Source organism: Rutidosis leptorrhynchoides, chromosome 2 (genome assembly GCF_046630445.1).
Source record: "Rutidosis leptorrhynchoides isolate AG116_Rl617_1_P2 chromosome 2, CSIRO_AGI_Rlap_v1, whole genome shotgun sequence".
Classification (NCBI taxonomy): domain Eukaryota; kingdom Viridiplantae; phylum Streptophyta; class Magnoliopsida; order Asterales; family Asteraceae; genus Rutidosis; species Rutidosis leptorrhynchoides.
In genome coordinates, this window is record NC_092334.1 from 376,033,036 (window position 1) to 376,049,437 (window position 16,402).

Consider the following 16,402-nt stretch of genomic DNA (forward strand, 5'->3'; position numbering starts at 1 on the left):
GATATTATGAAATGGTATGCATACATGTCAATTTTCGATGTAAAGAAAGATTGTCTTTTAAAAACGAATGCAATGTTTGTAAAATGTATCATATAGAGGTCAAATACCTCGCAATGTAATCAACTATTGTGAATCGTTTATAATGTATATGAACGGGTCCTTTCAATAGAGATAAAAATCATTCATATGTTGAACACCTGGTAACCGACGTTAACTTAATGCATAGAATATCCCCAAAACAGAACCTCTCGTCTGTATAATAATCTCGAAGTACTAAACCATCCATAACCTGAATGGGGGTTGTTAAGCCCAATATATCTATCTTTAGGATTCGCGTCAATTAGGGGCCATTTTCCTAATTCTTAGGCTACCAGACTTGAAGGGCGATATTCGGTTTAATAATCCAACTATAGAATATAGTTTTGCGTACTTGTGTCTATTTTATAAAACATTTATAAAGCTACATGTATTCTCATCCCAAAATATTAGATTTTAAAAGTGGGACTATAACTCACTTTCACAGATTTTTACTTTGTCGGGAAGTAAGACTTGGTCACTGGTCGATTCATGAACCTATAACAAATATGTACATATATCAAAGTATGTTCAAAATATATTTACAACATTTTTTAATACGTTTTAATGTTTAAATATTTTCAGTCAGCTGTCCTAGTTAGTAACCTACAACTAGTTGTCCATAGTTAGATGTACAGAAATAAATTGATATATATTATATTGACCCAATCCACGACCCAGTGTATACACGTCTCAGGCTAGATCACAACTCAAAGTATATATATTTTTGGAATCAACCTCAACCCTGTATAGCTAACTCCAACATTACTGTATATAGAGTGTCTATGGTTGTTCCAAATAATATATATAGATGGGTCGATATGATATGTCAAAACATTTGCATACATGTCTATGGTATCCCAAGATTACATAATATATTAGAATACATGTATAATATAATATAAGTTAGCTAGGATATGATTTGTATAGATTTGTTACCAATTTTCACGTAGCTACAACAAGTAAAAATATCCAATCTTGCTTTACCCATAACTTCTTCGTTTTAAATCTGTTTTGAGTGAATCCAATTGCTATGGTTTCATATTGAACTTAAGTTTATGAATCTATACAGAAAAAGTATAATTTTATAGTCAAAAATACAGGTTATAAGTCATTTTTGTAAAGGTAGTCATTTCAGTCGAAAGAACGACGTCTAGATGACCATTTTGGAAAACATACTTCCATTTTGAGTTTAATCATGATTTTTGGATATTTCATGTTCATAAGAAAAATCATTTTCCCAAAAGAACAACTTTTAAATCAAAGTTTATCATAGTTTTTAATTAACTAACTCAAAACAGCCCGCGGTGTTACTACGACGGCGTATATCCAGTTTTACGGTGTTTTTCGTGTTTTCAGGTTTTAAATCATTAAGTTAGCATATCATATAGATATATAACATGTGTTTTGTTGATTTTAAAAGTCAAGTTAGAAGGATTAACTTTTGTTTGCGAAAAAGTTTAGAATTAGCTAAACTATGTTCTAGTGATTACAAGTTTAAACCTTCGAATAAGGTAGTTTTATATATATGAATCGAATGATGTTATGAACATCATTACTACCTCAGGTTTTGTAGATAAACCCACTGGAAATGAGAAAAATATATCTAGCTTCAAAGGATCCTTGGACGGCTTGAAAGTTCTTGAAGCAGAATCATGACACGAAAACAAGTTCAAGTAAGATTTCCACTCGAAATAAGATTGTTAGAGTTATAGAAATTGAATCAAAGTTTGAATATGAGTATTACCTTATATTAGAAAGATATCTTACTGTAAATAAGAAAGATTTCTTAAGGTTGGATGATCACTTTACAAGATTGGAAGTAAGCTAGCAAACTTGGAAGTATTCTTGATTTTATGAAACTAGAACTTATAGAATTTATGAAGAACACTTAGAACTTAAAGATAGAACTTGAGAGAGATAAATCTAATGAAGAAAATTGATGAATGAAAGTGTTTGTAGGTGTTTTTGGTCGTTGGTATATGGATTAGATATAAAGGATGTGTAATTTTGTTTACATGTAAATAAGTCATGAATGATTACTAATATTTTTGCAATTTTATGAGATATTTCATGCTAGTTGCCAAATGATGGTTCCCACATGTGTTAGGTGACTCACATGGCCTGCTAAGAGCTGATCATTGGAGTGTATATACCAATAGTACATACATCTAAAAGCTGAGTATTGTACGAGTACGAATACGGGTGCATACGAGTAGAATTGTTGATGAAACTGAACGAGGATGTAATTGTAAGCATTTTTGTTAAGTAGAAGTATTTTGATAAGTGTCTTGAAGTCTTTCAAAAGTGTATAAATACATATTAAAACACTACATGTATATACATTTTAACTGAGTCGTTAAGTCATCGTTAGTCGTTACATGTAAATGTTGTTTTGAAGCCTTTAGGTTAACGATCCTGTTAAGTGTTGTTAACCCATTGTTTATTATATCAAATGAGATGTTAAATTATTACATTATCATGATATTATGATATATTAATATATCTTAATATGATATATATACAATTAAATGTCGTTACAACGATAATCGTTACATATATGTCTAGTTTCGAAATCATTAAGTTAGTAGTCTTGTTTTTACATATGTAGTTCATTGTTAATATACTTAATGATATGTTTACTTATCATAATACCATGTTAACTATATATATATATTCATATATATGACATCATATAGTTATTACAAGTTTTAACGTTTGTGAATCACCGGTCAACTTGGGTGGTCAATTGTCTATATAAAACCTATTTCAATTAATCAAGTCTTAACAAGTTTGATTGCTTAACATGTTGGAAACACTTAATCATATAAATATCAATTTCATTTAATATATATAAACATGGAAAAGTTCGGGTCACTACATTTAATATATATAAACAAATTGGAGATCTGCACTTTCTACCATAAAGTGCTTTGAACGGTGCCATTTCGATACTCGAGTGGTAACTGTTGTTGTAGGAAAATTCTTATAATGGTAGATGTCGATCCCATCCGTTTCCAAAATCAATAACACATGCTCGTAGCATGTCTTCAGGAGTCTGTATCGTCCTTTCGCTCTGCCCATCGGTTTGTGGATGATAGGCAGTACTCATGACTAGACGATTTCCCAATGCTTGTTGTAATGTCTGCCAAAACCTTGAAACAAATCTGCCATCCCTATCAGAGATAATAGAGATTGGTATTCCATGTCTGGAGATGACTTCCTTCAAATACAGTCGTGCTAACTTCTCCATCTTGTCATCTTCTCTTATTGGCAGGAAGTGAGCTGATTTGGTGAGAAAATCAACTATTACCCAAATAGTATCAAAACCACTTGCAGTCCTTGGCAATTTAGTGATGAAATCCATGGTAATGTTTTCCCATTTCCATTCCGGGATTTCGGGTTGTTGAAGTAGACCTGATGGTTTCTGATGCTCAGCTTTGACCTTAGAACTCGTCAAACATTCCCCTACGTATTTAGCAACATCGACTTTCATACCTGGCCACCAAAAATGTTTCTTGAGATCTTTGTACATCTTCCCCATTCCAGGATGTATTGAGTATCTGGTTTTATGAGCTTCTCTAAGTACCATTACTCTCATATCTCCAAATTTTGGTACCCAAATTCTTTCAGCCCTATACTGGGTTCCGTCTTCCCGAATATTAAGATGCTTCTCCAATCCTTTGAGTATTTCATCCTTTAAATTTCCTTCTTTTAAAACTCCTTATGGCTCCTCCTTTATTTAAGTAGTAAGGTTATTGTAAATCATTATATTCATAGCTTTTACTCGAATGGGTTCTCTATCCTTTCTACTCAAAGCGTCGGCTACCACATTCGCCTTCCCTAGGTGGTAACGAATCTCAAAGTCATAATCATTCAACAATTCAATCCACCTGCGCTACCTCATGTTCAGTTGTTTCTGATTAAATATATGTTGAAGACTTTTGTGGTCGGTATATATAATACTTTTGACCCCATATAAGTAGTGCCTCCAAGTCTTTAATACAAAAACAACAGCGCCTAATTCCAAATCATGTGTCGTATAATTTTGCTCGTGAATCTTCAATTGTCTAGACGCATAAGCAATTTACCTTCGTTCGTTGCATTAATATACAACCGAGGCCTTGCTTTGAGGAGTCACAATATATCACAAAATCATCATTCTCTTCAGGCAATGACAATATAGGTTCCATAGTTAACTTTTTCTTCAACAATCGAAACGCTTTTTCTTGTTCATCCTTCCATTCAAATTTCTTCCCTTTATGCATTAATGCAGTCAAGGGTTTTGCTATTTTGGAAAAATCTTGGATGAATCTTCTGTAGTAACCAGCCAGTCCTAAAAATTGGCGTATATGCTTCGGAGTTTTAGGGGTTTCCCACTTTTCAACGGTCTCAATCTTTGCCGGATCCACCTGAATACCTTCTTTGTTCACTATGTGATCGAGGAATTGAACTTCTTCCAACCAAAATGCACACTTTGAAAACTTAGCGTACAGTTTTTCTTTCCTCAACAACTCTAGCACTTTTCTCAAATGTTCTTCGTGCTCTTGATCATTCTTTGAGTAGATAAGTATGTCATCAATGAAAACAATGACAAACTTGTCGAGATATGGCCCACACACACGGTTCATGAGGTCCATGAACACAGCTGGTGCGTTAGTCAATCCAAACGGCATAACCATAAACTCGTAATGACCGTAACGCATTCTGAAAGCAGTCTTCGGAATATCGTCCTCCTTCACCCGCATTTGATGATACCCAGAACGTAAATCAATCTTCGAATAAACTGATGAGCCTTGTAATTGATCAAATAAGTCATCGATTCTCGGTAGTAGGTAACGGTTCTTAATGGTAAGTTTGTTCAAATCTCAGTAGTCGATACACAACCTGAATGTACCATCCTTCTTTTTGACAAAAAAAACAGGAGCTCCCCATGGTGATGTACTTGGTCGTATGAAACCACGCTCTAGAAGTTCTTGTAATTGGCTTTGAAGTTCCTTCATTTCGCTGGGTGCGAGTCTGTATGGAGCACGAGCTATTGGTGCAGCTCTCGGTACAAGATCTATTTGAAATTTAACGGATCGGTGTGGAGATAATCCCGGTAATTCTTTCAGAAATACATCAGGAAATTCTTTTGCGACGGGAACATCGTTGATGCTCTTTTCTTCAGTTTGTAGTTTCTCGACGTGTGCTAGAACAGCGTAGCAACCCTTTCTTATTAACTTTTGCGCCTTCAAATTACTAATAAGATTTAGCTTCGCGTTGCTCTTTTCTCTGTACACCATTAAGGGTTTTCCTTCTTCTCGTACAATGCAAATTGCATTTTTGTAACATACGATCTCTCCTTTCACCTCTTTCAACCAGTCCATGCCGATTATCACATCAAAACTCCCTAACTCTACTGGTATAAAATCAATCTTAAATGTTTCGCTAACCAGTTTAATTTCTCGATTCCGACATATATTATCTGCTGCAATTAATTTACCGTTTGCTAATTCTAGTATAAACTTATTATCCAAAGACGTCAGTGGATAACTTAATTTAGCACAGAAATCCTTACTCATATAGCTTCTATCCGCACCCAAATCAAATAAAAGATAAGCAGATGTATTGTCAATAAGAAACGTACCCGTAACAAGCTCCGGGTCTTCCTGCGCTTTAACCGCATTAATGTTGAAGACTCTTCCTCGGCCTTGCCCATTATTATCCCCCTGATTTGGACACATATTTTTGTAATGGCCCTTCTTCCCGCATCCGAAACAGGTAATGTCTGCATAACTTGTTCCGGCATTATTTGTTCCCTTAGCCATTGATCCGTAGATTTCGCACTTTCTCGCACCATGGCCCTTTCTATTACACTTAGTACACACTGCTGTACAGAGCCTAGTTGGATGGTATCCTTCACATCTCTGGAAGAATTTCTGCCTCTTGTTGTTATTATTGGGATTGTTGTTATTGCGGTTGTTATTGTTGTTGAAACGGTTGTTGTAGTTATTGCTGGGGTGGTTGTTGTGGTTGCGTTTGTTGTTGTGAAAATTGGTGCGATTGTAGTTATGATTGTTGGGTTGATTATTGAAATTGTGACCCTTGTCACTGGTTTCTTCCCATTTCCTCTTGACTTGTTTCATATTGGCTTCTTCGGCCGCCTGTTCTTTAATCCTTTCCTCAATTTGATTTATAAGTTTATGAGCCATTCGACTTGCCTTTTGTATGGAGGCGGGCTCGTGTGAACTTATATCCTCTTGGATCCTTTCCGGTAACCCTTTTACAAATGCGTCGATTTTCTCTTCTTCATCTTCGAACGCTCCCGGACACAATAGGCACAACTCTGTGAATTGTCGTTTGTACTTGGTAATATCAAACCCTTGTGTTCGTAACCCTCTAAACTCTACCTTGAGCTTATTGACCTCCTTTCTGGGATGGTACTACTTGTTCATTAAGTGTTTGAATGCTGACCACGGTGGTGCATAAGCAGCATCTTGTCCCCACTTGTTCGAGATAGGTATTCCACCATGTTAACGCAGTACCTGTGAAGGTATGCGTGGCGTACTTTACCTTATCTTCCTCAGCACATTTGCTTATAGCAAACACAGATTCGACCTTTTCGGTCCATCGTTTCAGTCCGACTGGTCCTTCAGTTCCATCGAATTCCAGAGGTTTACGAGCAGAGAAATCCTTGTAGGAGCATCCTACACGGTTTCCTGTAGAGTTAACTCCACTGCTAGACCCTGAGTTATTGTTGTTTTGCATTGCAGCCTGTACTGCGGCTATATTTGCTGCAAGGAAAGCACGGAAGTCTTCCTCACTCATGTTCAAGTTCTGACGAGTAGTCGGTGCCATTTCCTTCAAAAATAGCCAAAAGAATTAAGTTAATCATATAGAATATTAAGAGTAGTAAATAGTGTGACAACCCAGAAATTTCCAATCAAATTTAAACTTTAATCTTTATATGTTTCCGACACGATAGTCAATATTTGTTAAGTTAAATTTCAATAATTTTAAACTATGTTCATACATTCATTCAACCTCGGCCAAGTTCCAACGATTCACGAACCATTAAACGAATATGATTATATATGTATATGTGTATATATATTATAACTTGAAACGTAAACAAAATATTAGATTAAATACTTTATATGATTGTATCTGTTTCAAAATGTTTATCAATGGAATTAGAAGATAAGATCAAATGATTGAATTATCAGATATATTGAATTATGATTACAAGTCTCTGTTGAAAGGCCCACGTTGATTTGAGAAATCTTTCCATTTTAACAATATTCGGAAAATGGTAAAGTGATTTATAAATAAGAACAAATTGTCAATCATTGAGAACTAGACAAAGGATAGTGAAAGATTGAATCTCATAAAGACTCGATTGATCTATTTAGTTTCAAACGTACAAAAACGTTTTCAGTTTAAAAAGAACTTTATTATTAAAACGTATATAACTTTTATAAATATCTAGAACCACTTTTGACAACTCATTACTTAACTAGTATGATAAAGATAACGATATTTATATTTTATTTTATTAAATATATATAACGATTTAAATTAATATTATATATATTTATACGCGTATTATACGTACATAGTTTTATACTTTTACTATACTTAAACTTTACCTTTACTTTATTTTTACTTTACTTTAACTTTAATAATTCACTTTAATAATTCATACTTTAATAATTCACTTTAATAATTCATACTTTAATAATTCACTTTAATAATTCATAAATCTATTATAAATAGAATTCAATAGGTTTCATTATTTTATAGAAACTTGAAAATATTTTTCTCTAAACTCTCTCAATCGATTTACATATATATATTTACTCCGTATTATTTCAAGATATTATTAGTATACATAAAATATTACGACGGAGTGCTGTCCGAGTGATTTCGAAATTGTTTTTCGAGTGGGATAGGATTAAGGAAATTATGGGTTATAGCTATGGAGGTGATTGAGTATGGTTCATGGGTATGCTCGTGAGGTCAATATAGTGTTTATCATTTCCGTTGCGTCTACGTACCTTTTCTGCAATATTGAATCTCAATATTGATACGTGAGTACTCATAATTTAACTTTTACATACTATCCCCGACTAGTGCTCGAGTATTTAAGATTACGCATGCTTGTACTTTTGATATTGCCCTTAGACAGGTTAGTTTGAATCTTGAATTAGTTACACTTGCGGTTGAGATAAGGTATAAGATATGCATGTCCTTGGAAAGCTGGCGAAAAATTTAGAACTTTTCCTTTAGATATCGAATGGTTTCGATGAACGGATCAGAAGTTATAATCAATTGAATTTTCGATATTTTTATTAAAAATGATTATTATTATCGTTGTTTTTATCGTCGTTCTAGTTTTATCTTATTATTATCATTATTATTATCTTTATCAATAAAAGGGATTTATCATTAAAAAAAAAAAATTTTTTAATTATTACTATCGTTATTATCGTTAAAGTTATAATTAGTATTATTATTATTATCCAATTATTATTATTATTATTATTATTATTATTATTATTATTATTATTATTATTATTATTATTATTATTATTGGTATTATTATTATTATCATTATTAATATATATATCATTATTTAAAAATGGTTATTGTTATTATTATTATTACTATATTATCATTAAGATAATTATTAGTATTATCGTTAATAATGTTATAGTAACTATCATTATTAATATTAGTGTAATTAAAACAAATATTTGTAACACCTAATTATTTTGATTACTATTATTATCATTATTATGAACACGATATAAAAGACGATTAAAAGCTATTAAATGAAACGATTAGGAAATAATGGGTAAGAGTATCATGATGAAATTAAAATATTATAAGATATTGATTTAGATAAAATTATCGTTCTTATTATTTTTATCATTACTATTATTATTAAAAGTATAGTTAGTATTAAAACTATCATTTTAACAAAAATTATCATTTTAATAGAAATGTCATTGTTACTATAAAATATCATTATTATTATTATTTTAAATAGAATTATTATTTTAAAGATAATATTAAAAATTATCGTAAATATTAAAGTTATCATAATTAGAATTATCGTTTTATCATAATGTCATCTTAGTAATTATAAATATTGATATTTTTATAATAATAATTATTATTACAAAATAATACAACTTTTACTTACTATCATTATAGATATTATTTTATCAAATAAATATGTGATACAAACATATTTTACTACGTGTAATAACTTACTTTAATAATACCTATCATATTATCTTTATAATATTAAATGAACCCTATAAATTTTATTACTTAATATATATAAAAGTATATTTTATTATATAAATTTAATATAAAATTTTATTTATTAATAAATAAATTATATTATTTACTCTAATAAATCTTTTAAAAATATTTAAAAAATATAAAACGACGATATTTAAACTATATATTAATCATGTATAGATTTTTGGAAATTATTTTGAGTCAAATTTACTTTTGTTGACTTTTGCATATTAGTCTCGAGCATTAGGATTGTGGTACACTATGACTTGACCTAATTTGTTAGACAAATATTGACCAACACATAAATATATATAATTAATTTAGGTTCGTGAATCCGAGGCCAACCTTGCACTTGTTCAATGACGTTATATGTATTTTTACTACGAAATACAGTATGGTGAGTTTCATTTACCTTTTTACCCTTTATATTTTTGGGCTGAGAATACATGCGCTGCTTTTATAACTGTTTTACGAAATAGACACGAGTAAATGAAACTACATTCTATGGCTGGATTATTAAACCGAATATGCCCCTTTTTAGTCTGGTAATCTAAGAATTAGGGAACAGACACCCTAATTGACGCGAATCCTAAAGATAGATCTATCGGGCCCAACAAGCCCCATCCAAAGTACCAGATGCTTTAGTACTTCGAAATTTATATCATGTCCGAAGGAGGATCCCGGAATGATGGGGATATTCTTATATGTATATTGTGAATGTCGGTTACCAGGTGTTCAATCCATATGAATGATATTTTGTCTCTATGCATGGGACGTATGTTTATGAGAAATGGAAATATGAAATCTTGTGGTCTATTAAAATGATGGAAATGAATGTTTATGAAAAACTAATGAACTCACCAACCTTTTGGTTGACACTTTAAAGCATGTTTATTCTCAGGTACGAAAGAAATCTTCCGCTGTGCATTTGCTCATCTTAGAGATATTACTTGGAGTCATTCATGACATATTTCAAGGAAGTTTCATTCAAGTCGTTGAGTTCATCAAGATTATTATTAAGTCAATTATAGTAAGATATATTACGAAATGGTATGCATGTTGTCAACTTTCGATATAATGAAAGATTATCTTTTCAAAAACGAATGCAATGTTTGTAAAATGTATCATATAGAGGTCAAGTACCTCGCGATGTAATCAACTGTCGTGAATTGTTTATAATCGATATGGACTTCGTTCAGATGGATTAGGACGGGTCTTTACAAATAGTATTCCGTAGCATAATATGAACTCATTTATAAAAGCTTTTTCTTCATATTAGCGTTTTATAAGTTTTAATTCGGGTAATACCTACCCGTTAAGTTCATACTTAGTAGCTAACATACAATTCAACTACTACAATTCTATATGAAAACTGATTATAATAATATTTCACATTCAAAATTTTATACAATATTTTGCAAACTTACAATACCGCTATTTTACATATAGCATGAAATATAGCACATAAAAACTTTGATACAAAACAGGTGCGAAGATAATTCTAGTTAATACGCAAGTCGTTCAACAAAGGCAATAAAGACACATAATTTATACGTCCAGAAACAAGTCATGCATTCTGGTTTTACAATGACTACTTCCCATCCTTGGTCTTGTGGAACATAACCGTTGTGACCGTTGATAAGACATCATGTTGTAATGTCGTCAAAAGGACGAGGGTTTCGTAATGTCCAACAGCCCCGTAATAATCTAAAAACCTTGTTTCTCATCTCAACTATCGAGTCCATCACTTGTGGGAATGTTTTATTTAAAAGTTGCAACCCAATGTTCTTTTTCTCAATTTGATGAGAAGCGAACATTATTAACCCGTAAGCATAACATGCTTCTTTATGTTGCATGTTAGAAGCTGTTTCTAACTTACGAAATCCTATGTTGGGATATGTTGAGTCAAAATAGGTTCTTAACCCGTAGCGTAAAATTGCATTTGGGTTCCCCGCATTTAACGCTTTAAAGAAAACACGGCGTAACTTACGGTCTCCCCAATGTGATATACCCCTCCTATCAAAGGAAAGCCTTTTATAAACTAAGGCATTTCTGGAAAGTCTTTCAAATGTTTGACAAGTTGATTTCGCCATAACTAAATGTGCTGATGAATTCTGACCGACTCTAGACAAGATTTCCTCAATCATATCCTCTGGTAGGTCTTCTAAAATATTCGGTTGTCTACCCTTAACGTCCATTTTGTTTTTATACTGTAAAATAGACAAGGATTAGATTCGTAAAAGATAATTAACAAACAATACAAGCAATTTTTACATAGAACATAAAAGTACAAGCACAGTATATTACATATATTACACAACATGATTACAACTCTTTAATCTGACTCACTCATTTCTTCTTCTTCGGACTTGGTTCTTTTTGCTAATTTCCTAGGGATATATGATGCTCCCCTAATACGAGCTGTCGTTTTCCACAATGGTTTAGAAAAACCTGGTGGTTTAGAGGTTCCCGGGTCATTGTTACATTTTAGGAAATACGGATGTTGCCGATACATATAAAGTTCATCGGGGTTAGAATCGGGTTTCTCTATTTTTATACCTTTTCCCTTATTATTTTCTTTCGCTTTATTAAATTGGGTCGAAGTAATTTCTATAACATCATCGGAATCCTCATCGGGATCCGATTCATTGGAAAATTGGTAATCTTCCCAATATTTTGCTTCCCCGGCGGAAACACCATTGACCATTATTAACTTTGGTCCGTTGGTTGAGAATTTTCTTTTTTTTAATCGATTTACTATAGGTATCAATATTCCTTCATCTGGAACCTCTTCTTCTTCCGGTTCCTCCTCTTCCGGTTCCTCCTCTTCCGGTTCCTCTTCTTCCAGTTCCTCCTCTTCCGGTTCCTCCTCTTTCGGTTCCTCTTCTTCCGGTTCTTCTTCGGGAATTTGTGAATCTTCCTAAAATATATTCGATTCTTCATTATTATTAGGTGAATCAATGGGATTTGTACTAGTGGTAGATATCTATCACACAATATCAAACACATTAAGAGGTTAATATATCACATAATATTTACATGTTAATAATATATAGTTTCCAACAAAAGTGTTAAGCAATCGTTTTTAAAGAAAAAGATGTCGAAGTCCAGACTCACTAATGTATCCTAACAAACTCGATAAGACACACTAATGCAAATTTCTGGTTCCCTAAGACCAACGCTCGGATACCAACTGTAATATCCCGTTCATATTAATTATAAACGTTCCATATTAATTGATTTCTTCGCGAGGTTTTGACCTCTATATGAGACGTTTTTCAAAGACTGCATTCGATTTGATAACAAACCATAACCTTTAAAATATTACGACGATTATCAAATAATGATAATCTAAAATATAGCGTTTTTCACACGACCATTACATAATGGTTTACAATAATATTACACATCAACATAAGTCTTCGAATGCAGTTTTTAAACAATATTATACAAGCATGGACTCCAAATCTTGTCCTTAATTTAGTATGCAACAGCGGAAGCTCTTAATAATCACCTAAGAATAAACATGCTTAAAACGTCAACAAAATTGTTGGTGAGTTATAGGTTTAACCTACATATTATTAAATCATACTAATAGACCACAAGATTTCATTTTTATAACACATCTCTTATCAGGCATTTTCCAAACTGCATAGAGATAAAAATCATTCATATGTTGAACACCTGGTAACCGACGTTAACTTAATGCATAGAATATCCCCAAAACAGAACCTCTAGTCTGTATAATAATCTCGAAGTACTAAACCATCCATAACCTGAATGGGGGTTGTTAAGCCCAATAGATCTATCTTTAGGATCCGCGTCAATTAGGGGCCATTTCCCTAATTCTTAGGCTACCAGACTTGAAGGGCGATATTCGGTTTAATAATCCAACCATAGAATGTAGTTTTGCGTACTTGTGTCTATTTTGTAAAACATTTATAAAGCTACATGTATTCTCATCCCAAAATATTAGATTTTAAATGTGGGACTATAACTCACTTTCACAGATTTTTACTTCGTCAGGAAGTAAGACTTGGCCACTGGTCGATTCACGAACCTATAACAAATATGTACATATATATCAAAGTATGTTCAAAATATATTTACAACATTTTTTAATACGTTTTAATGTTTCAAATATTTTCAGTCAGATGTCCTCGTTAGTAACCTACAACTAGTTGTCCATAGTTAGATGTACAGAAATAAATTGATATATATTATCTTGACCCAATCCACGACCCAGTGTATACACGTCTTAGGCTATCTCACAACTCAAAGTATATATATTTTTGGAATCAACCTCAACCCTGTATAGCTAACTCCGACATTACTGCATATAGAGTGTCTATGGTTGTTCCAAATAATATATATAGATGGGTCGATATGATATGTCAAAACATTTGCATACGTGTCTATGGTATCCCAAGATTACATAATATATTAGAATACATGTATCATACAATATAAGTTAGCTAGGATATGATTTGTATAGATTTGTTACCAATTTTCACGTAGCTACAACAAGTAAAAATATCCAATCTTGTTTTACCCATAACTTCTTCGTTTTAAATCCGTTTTGAGTGAATCTAATTGCTATGGTTTTATATTGAACTTAAGTTTATGAATCTATACATAAAAAGTATAAGTTTATAGTCGGAAATACAGGTTACAAGTCGTTTTTGTAAAGGTAGTCATTTCAGTCTAAAGAACGACGTCTAGATTACCATTTTGGAAAACTTACTTCCATTTTGAGTTTAATCATGATTTTTGGATATAGTTTCATGTTCATAAGAAAAATCATTTTCCCAGAAGAACAACTTTTAAATCAAAGTTTATCATAGTTTTTAATTAACTAACCTAAAACAGCCCGCGGTGTTACTACGACGGCGTATATCCAGTTTTACGGTATTTTTCGTGTTTTCAGGTTTTAAATCATTAAGTTAGCATATCATATAGATATAGAACATGTGTTTAGTTGATTTTAAAAGTCAAGTTAGAAGGATTAACTTTTATTTGCGAAAAAGTTTAGAATTAACTAAACTATGTTCTAGTGATTACAAGTTTAAACCTTCGAATAAGGTAGTTTTATATATATGAATCGAATGATGTTATGAACATCATTACTACCTCAGGGTTTTTGGATAAACCCACTAGAAATAAGAAAAATATATCTAGCTTCAAAGGATCCTTGGATGGCTTGAAAGTTCTTGAAGCAGAATCATGACACGAAAACAAGTTCAAGTAAGATTTTCACTCGAAATAAGATTGTTAGAGTTATAGAAATTGAATCAAAGTTTGAATATGAGTATTACCTTGTATTAGAAAGATATCTTACTGTAAATAAGAAAGATTTCTTGAGGTTGGATGATCACTTTACAAGATTGGAAGTAAGCTAGCAAACTTGGAAGAATTCTTGATTTTATAAAACTAGAACTTATAGAATTTATGAAGAACACTTAGAACTTGAAGATAGAACTTGAGAGAGATAAATTTAATGAAGAAAATTGATGAATGAAAGTATTTGTAGGTGTTTTTGGTCGTTGGTATATGGATTAGATATAAAGGATGTGTAATTTTGTTTACATGTAAATAAGTCATGAATGATTACTAATATTTTTGTAATTTTATGAGATATTTCATGCTAGTTGCCAAATGATGGTTCCCACATATGTTAGGTGACTCACATGGGCTACTAAGAGCTGATCATTAGAGTGTATATATCAATAATACATACATCTAAAAGCCGTGTATTGTACGAGTACAAATACGAGTGCATACGAGTAGAATTGTTGATGAAACTGAACGAGGATGTAATTGTAAGCATTTTAGTTAAGTAGAAGTATTTTGATAAGTGTCTTGAAGTCTTTCAAAAGTATATAAATACATATTAAAATACTACATGTATATACATTTTAACTGAGTCGTTAAGTCATCGTTAGTCGTTACATGTAAATGTTGTTTTGAAGCCTTTAGGTTAACGATCCTGTTAAGTGTTGTTAACCCATTGTTTATTATATCAAATGAGATGTTAAATTATTACATTATCATGATATTATGATATATTAATATATCTTAATATGATATATATACAATTAAATGTCGTTACAACGATAATCGTTACATATATGTCTAGTTTCGAAATCATTAAGTTAGTAGTCTTGTTTTTACATATGTAGTTCATTGTTAATATACTTAATGATATGTTTACTTATCATAATACCATGTTAACTATATATATATATATATATCCATATATATGACATCATATAGTTTTTACAAGTTTTAACGTTCGTGAATCACCGGTCAACTTGGGTGGTCAATTGTCTATATAAAACCTATTTCAATTAATCAAGTCTTAACAAGTTTGATTGCTTAAAATGTTGGAAACACTTAATCATATAAATATCAATTTCATTTAATATATATAAACATGAAAAAGTTCGGGTCACTACATCCTTTGTCAAACATCCGTCTAAGGCAGACGTTAACTACCAAGCAATTAAAATCCGAAGGACTTTGGAATTAATAAATTCCATAGAATGTGAAAAACGTGTTTTTATGGACATGTAATGGAAGTGAATTCCATTTTTATTAAAAATTTTACATTTCCATTTTTCATTTTAATTTTCAGACTCGCGGTTTGGTTTCAATTTAAATTTTTATTTTTTAAGTTCACGTTTCAGTTTTCAGAGTCGCGAATCGTAAACGTGAATTGTAAACGCGAAACGAAACACAAAAAGAAAACGGGAAACGAAAACGCAATAAAAACGCGAAACGAAAATGCAAGTTGAAAACGCGAATCGAAAACACGAAATGAAAACACGAATCGAAAACGTAAACCAAAAACGCGAACGAAAACGCTACCCGAAAACGCGAAACGAAAACATGAAACGAAAACGTGTAACTAACATGCGAAATGATAACGTGAATCAAAAATGTGAAACGAAAACGTAAATCGAAAACACAAAATAAAAACGCGAAATGAAAACGAAAACCCGAAATGAAAACGAAAACGCGAACAGAAAACGCA